This window comes from Pectinophora gossypiella, chromosome 15, assembly GCF_024362695.1.
Source record: "Pectinophora gossypiella chromosome 15, ilPecGoss1.1, whole genome shotgun sequence".
NCBI classification, from domain to species: Eukaryota; Metazoa; Arthropoda; class Insecta; order Lepidoptera; family Gelechiidae; genus Pectinophora; species Pectinophora gossypiella.
The window spans coordinates 14,967,203-14,979,659 of record NC_065418.1 but is presented as its reverse complement, the minus strand read 5'-3'; the positions used below and the strand labels follow the sequence as shown (position 1 = coordinate 14,979,659).

Sequence of the window (12,457 nt, the reverse complement as noted above, 5' to 3'; positions counted from 1 at the left end):
TATTATTCCTTATTCTATGGTCAAAGGCATACCCTCAGTTCTTCTTAACGTGGACTTCCATTACTGGAGGATGGCTATCAGCTCATAGAAATTATGCCTGTCTCTGGCCATATGGAATAGTTCTTTGACCGTCGCCAATTTCGTCCACTCCTTGATGTTGTCTAACCGTGTCATCCTCGCCCAAGATTTTGCCCGATAATATAACTACAACCCATACACTCCATATAAAAATCTCATTGATGAAGTCGGTCATCGACCTCAAAACCCACATGTTAGAAGACGAAGAAGTTCAGTGGATAGACCTAGTTCAGTGTGGTTATAAAGTTAGGCTGGGTTCAGCGTTCGTAAGGGTCAGCGTAGATCAAGATCAGTACCGAGGCGATCAGTTTCTGATCATCATTTCCCTAGCATTATTCCGTTTTTCACAGGGTCCGCATATAAAAGTAAGTGCGCAATGCAAACAAATGTCAAATAGCAATATTGCTTTCTTAGATGAATTGCTTCGAAAGTAAGTAAAAGATTTATTTAACAAATAAATGATCTAAAAATAACAATATAAACAATACGAACTTATTATAAATAGAAGATCTCCTCCAGCGCGCCGCACCGAGGCAGAGCGCCCAAAACGCTGGCAGCATTCCCCCTCTGAACTGCCAGGCCTATCCTCTGCGCAAAATAACTGCCAGCTCTCGGATCGCCAGTTGCCTCAATGAGACGCGCCGAAATGTCACTCAAAAATAATTTCTTTCTTTTTTTTTTCTTTTTCTGTTTTTCTTCTTTTTTTTATTTTGCTTCGATGTGGCCATTTTAACCCCCCTGATAACACTAAAAACTTAACTTTATTACCATTGCCATCGAGTCCAATTTCGGCACTTCCGCGTGAGCAATTCATCGTTGTTGAACAATATTACATTTTACATTTTCTGGGAATTGTAATAAAGTTCATTTTTTATTATTTTATACAATTGATAATTTAGGGAAAAATTCAAGGACCCCGTAGACCAGCCAGGCTAAAGATTTCTTGGATTAAGAATGTGCTAGCCTCGTCCCCTAGGTCTGTGCTGACCCTAAGTGCGATGATGACCCGCGTGACTATACCACTGAACTACACTGATATTACAGGGTGTTAGTTACATCGTAACTAAAACTTTCGGGGATGATTGAGACCATGATTCTGAGTTGATTTCAAATGGAATTTCCTGTCGGAAAATTTAAGTGTCATTTTAATTATTTTAAATGTATTGTGATTAATGCTGCATCATCACTAATTTAAGAGCCACGCTCTAGCCAGTGGAGCATTCTCCATTCTTGTCTATCAAAGACCAATTCCTTCACTTCCTTATAAGACACGACGTTCGCCTGCTCTTTGATCTGTTCCATGTAAGCTCTTCTTGGGAAGACCCCTTCCTCTCTTTCCTTGTAGCTTACCTACTTTACTGCCTAGAATTATTAAAAACCATTAATGTAAATCGAACAATGTGAACAGTCGTTAGACGAAGTACGTAATCAGCAACCATTCAAAATCTTAAACATTTCCGACAAGAAAATCACCTACTACATTTTGTCTTCTTCTATAGTCTGGATTGTGAGGTGGATTACCAGCCTCATCAACCCTGGTGTCAGGGTTATTATTGAACCGCCAAAGGCCCCTGACATGGCTCATGTAACGACTACTTACTTACATTAGTAAGTAGTAACCGGGAGCAACCGGTTAACGCGCCTTACGAAGCACGGATCATCTTACTTCCGGTCAATCAGGTGATCAGCCTGTAATGTCCTATTCAAACTAGGGACCACAAAGTGATTTTTGTGATATGTCCCCACAGGGAATCGAACCCAGGTCCTCCGGATCGTGAGCCCAACGCTCAACCACTGGACCGAATAGAATAGAAGCAATTTGAACACGGTTTTATTGGTGAGTTGCTTGAATTGGTGAATGCTCAACCACTGAACCAAGGAGTTCGTCCATCCCGCATCCAAGTTGTAAATGTTTGTTTCCTTTTGTTGGTTGCCTGGAAGAAATTGCTCTAGAGCAATAAGGCCGCCCAAATTGTACTGTATTCATGTGTTATGTCTGATTGTTGAAATTTTAGTTCTGTGCAATAAAGTATATTTGATTTGATTTTGATTTGATTTGAGTTCGTTAGTTTTAGTGCAAACAAGTAGACATTTCGGTCGCGGTGTCACTAATAGTCTGTATACTCGTTAACTCGTTAAACAGTAGCGCGGTTCATTACCAGCCTTAATCCATTACAAAATGGGTTTGGTTTCATGACGTCATCAACACATCTGATGGAAATTTCCGTTCTTACGAATATTAAAAATAAACTAACAGACAATCCGAGCTTCCTTCACCCATAATTTATGGTGTTTGACGAACAGACAAACACGTGAACAGCAACGTAAACATTTATATATTATTGTTGGTTTTGATAACCTCATTTTTTGATGTCGGTTTATTTTGCTCGTAGCGGGGATGTTGAGTTGATTATTGTAAACTCATGGACGGTTTTGGATGTAAAGATGTCTGTTGTATTTCATAATCGATCTCTTTGTAACAACCATGTCTGGTCTCTTTCATACATTATAGATTTAAGGTGTACCGTTTTCAATACAAAAGTAAATGCGCTACTACAGAAAAACGCATAGAGGAATAAATTCAAATTCAAATTCAAAAATATCTTTATTCAGTAGGTTAGGTAGTTACACTTTGAATCGTCAATTTTTACATAACGAACGTCTCATCCGCCTACAACTACTGCAACTTCTCACAACCTGTATAGCCGGGGAACAGAAGCTGCAAGAAAAACCTCGGCACAGGGCCCTAGACGTTCTTTAAAAAAATAAACATAAAATATTGGTATACAATTGAGTAATTTAGCTGCCTAATATCAGTTCTCAGATAGTTAATCCCATGCATCCATATCTTCTAAATAATCACTAACTTTATAATAACCTTTTTTGTAAAGTTTTTGTTTAACTACTGTCTTAAAACAGTTGAAAGGCAAATTCTGAATGTCAATGGGAATCTTATTGTAAAAACGTATACATTGCCCCTTAAAAGATTTAGTAATCTTATGTAATCGACTGACTTGTAAAGCAAGTTTATTTTTATAATATTGTTTTAAAACTAATAAATAATATATTATTTTCTGTGTGAAACCAAGAATGAAAGTGACTGCTTTACCAAATGCGCCATTTAGTTATTACAAGCAGACTTGAAATCATGAATCTCTTTCAATATCAAACCTAGTTGACATGTGTGTGTGATAGCTTCGTGTTCGTATACAAATTGAATAAACACCAACTTTTGATGCACGTCTTCAATATGATATCTGCAGTAAATACTTCAAAATTGTGGCTTAAATTAAAGATAATGTATGTGAGATTTCGCCAACTAACATTCCATAGGGTCAGAACTCAACACTAAACGAATAAATGGAAAAACACGAAAACTTCAGAAGTAACGCCACCTACTGACGAAACCTAGCTGAATGAAACGCATCACCTTAAGAAAGAAAGCAACATTTATTATTTTAGGACATCACATGCGCGGATTACAGATACATTACAAAAACATCACATCACAGACAAATAACACACATCATCATCAGCCCATTAACGTCCCCACTGCTGGGGCACGGGCCTTCCCTATGGATGGATAGGGAGATCGGGCCCAGTGCGGATTGATGGTTATTAACGACTGCTAATGCAGCCGGGACCAGTGGTTTAACATGCTTTCTGAAGGAGCTCGAGATGAAAACTTTTTTTTTGTGGTCACCCATCCTATCACCCATCCACACATGAATGAAATACTTACGTAAAACTAACAAGAGACAGTAATGGTTGTCTTATAAAGATATAGGTACATACCACCTATTCAGCACGCTAGCATAATCCCGTTTTTCACAGGATCCGGACCATCAGCCCAATACAGATTATGTCACATACATACCTCCGAAAATGCATTTCTCGGAAATGTGGGTTCCCTCACAATGTTTTCCTTCACGGCTGAGAACGCAACAAACATTATGATCAAAACATGAATTCGAAAACAAATTCGACAATCACTGGTTTAGGCCTGGCCTGGATTTGAACCCGCGACCTTAAAGTGAAAGGCAAGCGTTCTAGCAACTGGGCTACCACGACTCACACTTATACCTATATAAAAAAAAAGATTATCGATAGTTCTATTTCCTCTTCATCTTCATAATCTATCGACTCCTTTTCTTCCGTAGTACATATATGTAGTAGTATTGATATTTATTTATTAAGTATAACAATTATTATATGTGTAGGTATCATTATTATATTGCTTCTATGCTGTTCTGGGAGCAAATAAAAACATAGAAAACGTTCAGCTGCTTGTCTTCCCGGGCATGTCGTAAAAACCGACAGAGGGATTGTGTCCTCTAACATGATGGACTAATGTTATGGGCGATAGGCTGATTCTTCCCCTTATCACCATAAAGTTCATCATATCCAACTTACGACATCGTATCAACAGTGGCTGCAAGTTGTCTTTGATTTCTTGTGGTTCTGCTCACCCCATTAGGGATTACGGGCGTGAGTTTATGTATGTATGTTATTATAATAATATAGTTCATGTACTCGTAAGATATTTTTTCCAGAGATATTTTTGTCGCAATAATTATTATGGATTTCATTACATTTTATAGATTTTTCGGTCAAAATTCCTTTCTCATTTATTCACGTTTAAAAATAAAACGATCGATCTTGCAATCCAAACAGGCATCATGTGGAAGATTTTAATTTCATATTTAAAAACTGGAAGTGTCAAAAGTGATAAGTGACTGACAAACAAATAAATATTGAGGCAGTGTGTGGAAAGCCAATATCGGACGTACGTGGGTTACCTTTGAAGATTAAAAACAGACTGCGAATTATTTTCTTCTAAACGAATTAAAAAAAAATCTACATACATTTACCCACAACTGTTATCTCTACCGCATTGATTGACGATTCAAAGTGTAAGGATGCGTTTCCATTGACGCGGAGCTGGGCGGAGAGGAGCGGAGATGTGCAGGAATCGACCAATCACCGTGAGGGAGAGAATGACAGAGCGTGTTCGTTTTTTGCTCTCTCGAACTCTGTGATTGGTCAAATCCGCACATCTCCGCGTTAGCGGAAACTCGGCCTAACTTATGAGGCGAGCTAGTTACTTAGTAATACCAAGGGCCAGAACCAACTATGGCAAGCGCATGCTGACGTATGAGAGAGTTCTGATGCATAATACACCTTCGCACATTCATCATCATCAATTTAAGAGCCACACTCTTGTCGGTGTAACATTTTCCATTCCAGTCTATCAAAGGCCAATTCCTTGACACACACACACATACATCGCACATCAAAAAATGAAAATTCTTTAACGCTTAAAAAAAATAGCACGCCACATTTTGGAAAGTTAGTTTAAATCCGTTTGATGTTTAATTTAATAGTAAAAAAGTGACAGTGAGTGAAATGGTATTTATTTTTGGCCTACTACGATTTATGTGAACGATGTAATTATTCGATGTGTCCTCTAACATGATGGACTAATGTTATGGGCGATAGGCTGATCCCTTATCACCATAAGGTTCATCATATCCATCTTTGGACTTCGTATCAACAGTGGCTGCAAGTTGTCTTTGATTACTTGTGGCTCTGCCCACCCCATTAGGGATTACGGGCGTGAGTTTATGTATGTATGTATGTATGTAATTATTTAATTTTAGTTTTATCCTAGTTCATCTTTTTTCTCATGTAAGTGACTTAGTATTGCCTTAAGTGAGAATAAATAAACTTTAAACCTGTTACCAACTCAAAAAAAAAATTTTTGACTTTAAGTTGGTATTAATGGACGGTGCAATGTAATTTCGATACGAAGTTTTCTGATAGACTATTTATTGTATGGTAACAGATGATCAGCCCACCTCTCGTATATGATCCAACATGTTAGACAGAACGCAATCCCTCTATCGTTTTTAACGACACGTCCAGAAAGAAACAGAGACCTCCAAATATCAAACTATTATTTTTAAATATGCCTCTTCTATTACGTTCTATTTTTGAATAATTATGTACCTGAGCAGTGAGAAAATAGATAATTATCAAGTTAAATGTGTACAGCGCTATCTGTGTTTTTTTTTTTGGGAACGTAGCCTGGAAAGTTCCTCGTTGTAGGCGATGGTTGTGTTCGAATTCCAAATCCAAATTTTTAAATCAAAAGTAGTGGCAGGTTACCCTCTATAGGTTAGAATATAGAGGTTTAAAAATAGACGCCTGTCCAAAAAATAAACGTAACCTCATCAAACATTCCGTAGCTATCAAATAGGCTTCTGAATTCAATTTAAAAAGTTGAAATCATAAAACAAATTCCGGGCTAAAAATAGTGCGTCAGTCATCGTTTTCTATAATAATTAGGACGGTCGAGCCGGGTTGGGGTAATCCGGAATTCGTAATAAGTTGGTCCGCGATTAAAATAGTTACGAGATACCCGAGACTGAGGATGCACGGGTCCGGGAAACGGCTATTACGGACAGGCGGCGCCGAAAGTTGAGATAGCCACACTTTTGTAATTTTCAATTTTCGCAAGAGATAATGGGGATTCCGGGCATCGGGGTTTTGTGCAGAAATTTTTAGTGAATTTATTACATAGGTACTGGCCCCGATTCCTGCAGACACCTCCCAATTTAATTTTAAGTTATACCCGTCATTTTCTTATCCGCCGAAAAGGATAGGGACCGATGATTGTCAACAAGTTAATTTAAACCCGGGCGAATAAAAAAGCATCTCGCTGGTATGCAAACCGTTTGACGTGCTGTCTACTTAACTCTGTCGGGTTATTGGCCGATGTAAAATTTAAAGACGGTTGTTTTAGATTTCTGCTTAAAATTGACGTGTGTTCCATAAATATGCCTGTCGATTACCCGTCATTTTCTTTTAGCAGATAAGAAAATGACAGGTATAACTTAAAATAAAATTAGATGGCGTTTGCAGGAATTAGCACCACTGTCATATTATTTATTGATTACCATGTTGGCGCCCGCACGCTGCTAATGCCTATTCAGTATACGTGTCAGGATCACAGATAGTAATTTCTACTTTCTATGATCTCTGCTTACCCCTTATGTGTGTACACTATGTAATACTATGTCACTGAAAACTAAGATGTATTCCACGCAGAGCACCAAAGTTTAGATCATCAATTCTTAGAACACTATCCTATCTTCTTCTTCTTTCGTGTGGGTTGTGAGGTGGAGTACCAACCTCTTCAACTCTGGTGTCAGGGTTACTATTGACCCGTCAAAGGCCCCTTACATGGCTCATGTAACGACTACTTACTTACTTACATCAGTAAGTAGTAACCGGGACCAACGGCTTAACGTGCCTTCCGAAACACGGATCATCTTACTTTCGGACAATCAGGTGACCACAAAGTCATCTTTGTGATATGTCCCCACTGGGAATCGAACCCAGGACCTCCGGATCGTGAGCCCAACGCTCAACAACTGGACCGCGGGGGTCGTTACACTATCTATTATATATTATCTCTATACTACTATCTATCTATAACATCAAATATTTATATATGTGTGTTTCCACATTGCGCACCATCCAATATTTGAAGCTGGTGCTCAATGTCAGACGGTGGTGGGGAGAGGAGAGTTGCCGTTCTATACGCACAAAGTATTATTCCTTATTCTATGCCTAGTAGGTTACAATGTTGTGTGATCTTTGCGTCTGTTTATCCTGTAAAGTCAACATCAGAGCCGTTAAAAAGTTACGACGTCGTTTTAGTGGCTTTAATCGAATTTTTTGAGCATGATAAGTAATTCTATTGCCGAGAATAAAACTAAAATAAAAGAATATTTTTTTTTAATGTCATCATCTCCCTAGCGTGAACCCGTTTTGACAGCGCGACACGAGTGGAATGGCACCCAGAGTAGTCTATTACAAAGCCGTACCAGGACTCCTGTCCAGCGCCTCTGAATATTACTGCCAGTTACTGCTGCCTTACAGTCTCTGTGACTTGCCCCTTCCGTCCTGCATTGCTGTACCGATACCCGCGCGAATTTAGATCATTTCGCTCATATTTTTCGGTCAGGATTAGATGCTGGTTAAAAGTTAATTTGTAAATTTTATTGTTTATAAGTACCTTTTATTACATATTATTTCGCAGTATACAAAATGTAATTGGACGTTCTATGTACTGTTACATAAACAGTAAAAATTCATTCAATCTCATTGCGGAATCATCTTCTTTGTTCTCGTGTGGGTTTACGAGATCAATGACCGTCTCGGCATCTCTAGAGGTGTCAGGGTTACTGAGCCGCCAAAGGCCCCTGGCATGGCTCATGGATCAAGATCGACATCTGGAAATGCCCTCAGAAGCACGTATCATCTGAATTTGTCAAGCGCTTTTTCCTCTCAAAAAGCACTTTGCTGTTACTCGTCCAATTTTCCCTCATCACCGTAAATAAGGTTCGTTCGAGTGTTAATTGTTTTGAACTTTGACCACAACGGGTTGGGTCAGCGAGGAGTAATAAGTTCGTTTAATCCTAGAGACACACAGGCGCCAGCTCACGCGAGCAATCCTAGTCAGGGAGACCTGAACCATAGATCATCAGGGACTCTAAAATGCAATATTGTAATGTGACATTTGTGCATATAAAAGTAAGTGCGCAAAATGAGCACATATCAATATTGCTTTTTTAGATAAAATGCTTCAATAGCAAGAAAAGTAAAAGCCAGAAAGTAGCAGTAAAAGCAAGAGAAGTGTTCGTCGGGATCGAAACAAATGGAATTCCATAGTCTCTGCTTATCCAGGTGGGACGCCCCCGACGTATATTCCTCGGTTATGTACTATGGTAAAATTATATCTTTTACTGATTTCTCGAGATATAAAATCTTTTTTAGAAAGTATTTTTAAGTCTATTATAATATTTCGTTACATAATAATTGGGTTAAGTCGGGGGTTTTGAGTTATTTTAATCTTTTTTGATGAGATTTTTACCCTCGCGGGTTTTTTTCAATTTTGCTTAATTTTTCAATACGACAGAACATTCAACCTAAGACCTTTAGAAAGAACATCAGCCATTTGTGTCGGCTAGAGTTGAAATACCTTTTAATTCCTTCTCTAATAACAGTCTGCGAACACTGAACTAACAACAGACAATTATAATATCTACTACCTTTGTTATACGCTAGTAATTGCATTGGACTGATTATTTAATAGCCTTTCAAAGGAAGAGATTCCTTTGTGCCATAATTAATTCTTTATACTTACTTGAAAGATCCATTGTTTAACATTCATCATTATTTTAGACCTTAAAACAAAATATCTCCTCAAATTATTTATAATAAATTTCAATGTTGTTATAATTTCATTTCATTTTTGTGTCTTTATCAAAGGATTGTAGTATTGGAGTGGATAAAATATAGTGGATATTTTATTTATCTATTTTTTTTTAGTTACTAACATTAGAGAGTAAGAAAATTGTTACTAACAAACTATGGACAAATGTCTGAAAATAAAATAAATAATAATAATAATAAAATTATGAAATATCAATTTCAGAACTAAAGATACAACTTTATTTACACCATAAACAAAACAGTTACAAAACAAAACAAAACAAAAATAAAATTAAAACACATAAACAAAACTCAAAATAAAATAAATTATGTACAATTAACACTTAAACTAAACCTTAATTAAAAAGCCGGCCTCCAATCGTACCTGGTGCAAATGTACCCATAATGCTGGCTGCGTTTCCGCGTTGATAAGCCAGCGATATTCGTTGCACCAAAAAATACGCCCGCTTAAGGATATGTGTGTGAAAAGAGTGAGGACAGAGATGACGACAGATAGAAATTAATGGAACAGGAATAAATGTTGTGCCGACCACTCCTAGAGTGAGATAAGGACAGGAGAATCATGATGATGAAAATAATACGCCGCTGATACACACACACACACACATATTCTCACTCACCCTAATACACACAAACACACCTTTACAGCATTTTATATTGTAATATTAACCTGAATATATAACTGGTGTGACTTGTGATTATGGCAGAGGACACTGATATCCGGAACATGGTTCTAGCAGTTTAAACGTGAAGACTTTTTAGACCGACAGAGTCCCTTTGCATGTATAATATTGGCATGAATACATAAAGACAGGTCAGAGGCATGACAGTATCTAAACGTGTACCGTTGAGTTGTTAAAAGTTCCGTTAAACCGTCTCGAGACGTCTCGAATCAAAAGTTCGCGGATAATTATCTCGGAATATTAATGTACTTATACCCAAATCGTTTAAAACTCATAAAACAATTTAAATACGGTACGACGATAGGTATAGAATCCTTCAATTTCATATATAACTCATCATCACATCACCAGCCCATTAACGTCCCCACTGCTGGGGCACGGGCCTTCCCTATGGATGAATAGGGAGATCGGGCCTTGGAAACCATCACGCGGGCCCAGTGCGGATTGATGGTTATTAACGACTTCTAATGCAGCTGGGACCAACGGCTTAACGTGCCTTCCGTAGCACGGAGGAGCTCGAGATGAACTTTTTCTTGTGGTCACCCATCCTATGACCGGCCTTTGCGATAGTTGCTTTCGCAGACCGAGCGCGTTTACCGCTGCGCCACCGAGCTCCTCATATATAACTACTTATTATTATTTACTTCAGATAGCATTTAATTATTTATTTAAATAAATATGCTATTTATTTATTTAAATAAATATGCTATTTATTTATTAAATTAAATAAATAAATAAATAAATAGCATATTAGAAGGACGCTTAACAAAAATAATGTTTTTCGTCTTCTTTTTCTATCGTGTGGGTTGTGAGGTGGATTACCAATCTCGTCAACCCAGTTTCGAATCCCGGTGGGGTCACATCACAAAAATCACTTTGTGATCTCTACCTTAGTTAGGACATTACAGGCGGATCACCTGATTGTCCAAAAAGTAAGATGATTTTAGGCGTTACATGAGCCATGTCAGGGGCCTTTGGCGGCTCAGTAACCCTGATACCAGCGTTGATGAGGTTAGGAATTCACCTCACAACCTACACGATAGAATTGCAGGGTAAGGATACTAGTAATAGACGTTAGACCATTTTTTGACGACGTCTGAACTCATTTTTTTATAGACATGTTTTAACAATTGGTAAAAATACATTCTATTGCCATTTACGCTGTTCTCAAATAGTTATTGGTTCGGATATCGCTCGAATTGAGTGGTGTTCTAGGTTCAAGATGAATTATGAAATTCTGATTACTAATTAAAGACAGATCTAGAACTAACGAAAAACATTTCCTTTTTTCCATTTAACTTATTTATGAATTTCAATCAAGAAAAACGTAATAGTAAGTCCGAAATTTTATCACGTTTTTCTATGACGTCACAATGTGCTTTTTCATACAAATTCTATAGTAAATTTGTGTTTTGACGTTTACAAAAAAGTAATTCGTAACAACCCCTTTGACTAGTTGGAAACTAACTGTAAGGAAGCTCGCTTACCTAACACAAAATAACAGTTTAAAAATAAATTCCATACAACACGCACATATGCAAATACGAATTCAAACCATACTTAATATCGGCGCGAGATAGTGTGTAAGTACATAAAACATTTCCACCGCAAATACACGTATTCATTTCCCTTCGTATCAAAAAACAAAGGCGCATATACACTCACCAGTTGCAAAGGGAAAATCCACAAAAGCACTTCACATAAAGCTACGTACACACACGACTGGCGCAAACGAGAGACGCGCACACACTGAAAGGGGAGGCTTCAGTGGAGTAAGGTTTGTGGTACACCGAGAGGCGATGGAGGAAATAGTTCTTTCTTTTTCTGAAAGTAGCAAACCCATCTTAATTAAAAAAAAGTACAATATGCGGAAGAATTTCGATCTACTTAATCATAGTCATAATAATCATAATCATTTATTGCAAGTCACAGTTTTACATAGGTCGTATACGCCCCGCTGGGGCACAGCAACTTAAGCATAATTCAAATTCAATTTAAAAAATATCTTTATTCAGTAGGTAACATAGTTACACTTTGAATCGTCATTTTTTACATAACGAACGTCTCATCCGCCTAAAACTACTGCAGCTTCTCACAACCTGTATATCCGGGGAAAAGAAGTTGCAAGAAAAACCTCGGCACAGGCAAGTGCGCAATGCAAACAAATGTCAATTAGCAATGCTTTTCTAGATGAATTGCTTTGATGTGGCCTTTTTAACCCCCCTTGTCTGTCTGTGTCTGTGGTGTCCGGAAGTAATAAATGTTTCGTACTTTATTTCTTTAAAGGAACGCGCGCGCAGTCTGTCTCGTTCGAAAGTATGCGGTAAAGCGTTACATTTTGGAGTATCCCGGGTGGGTTTTGTGTACCACCACCCTATAGTAGAGTGTGGACG

The 12,457-nt window shown here is 37.8% G+C and overlaps 1 protein-coding gene across 1 annotated transcript in view; it reads right to left on the bottom strand.

Annotated features, from left to right (window-relative positions):
* LOC126373375 (neuroglobin-like) overlaps positions 1–11,774 on the bottom strand; it is a 141,213-nt gene extending 129,439 nt beyond the window's left edge. Inside the window, exon 1 of the mRNA XM_050019532.1 lies at positions 11,730–11,774. The gene's annotated coding sequence lies outside the window, so the exon portion shown is untranslated. The remainder of the gene's footprint in view (positions 1–11,729) is intronic.
* Between the last annotated feature and the right edge of the window lie 683 nt (positions 11,775–12,457).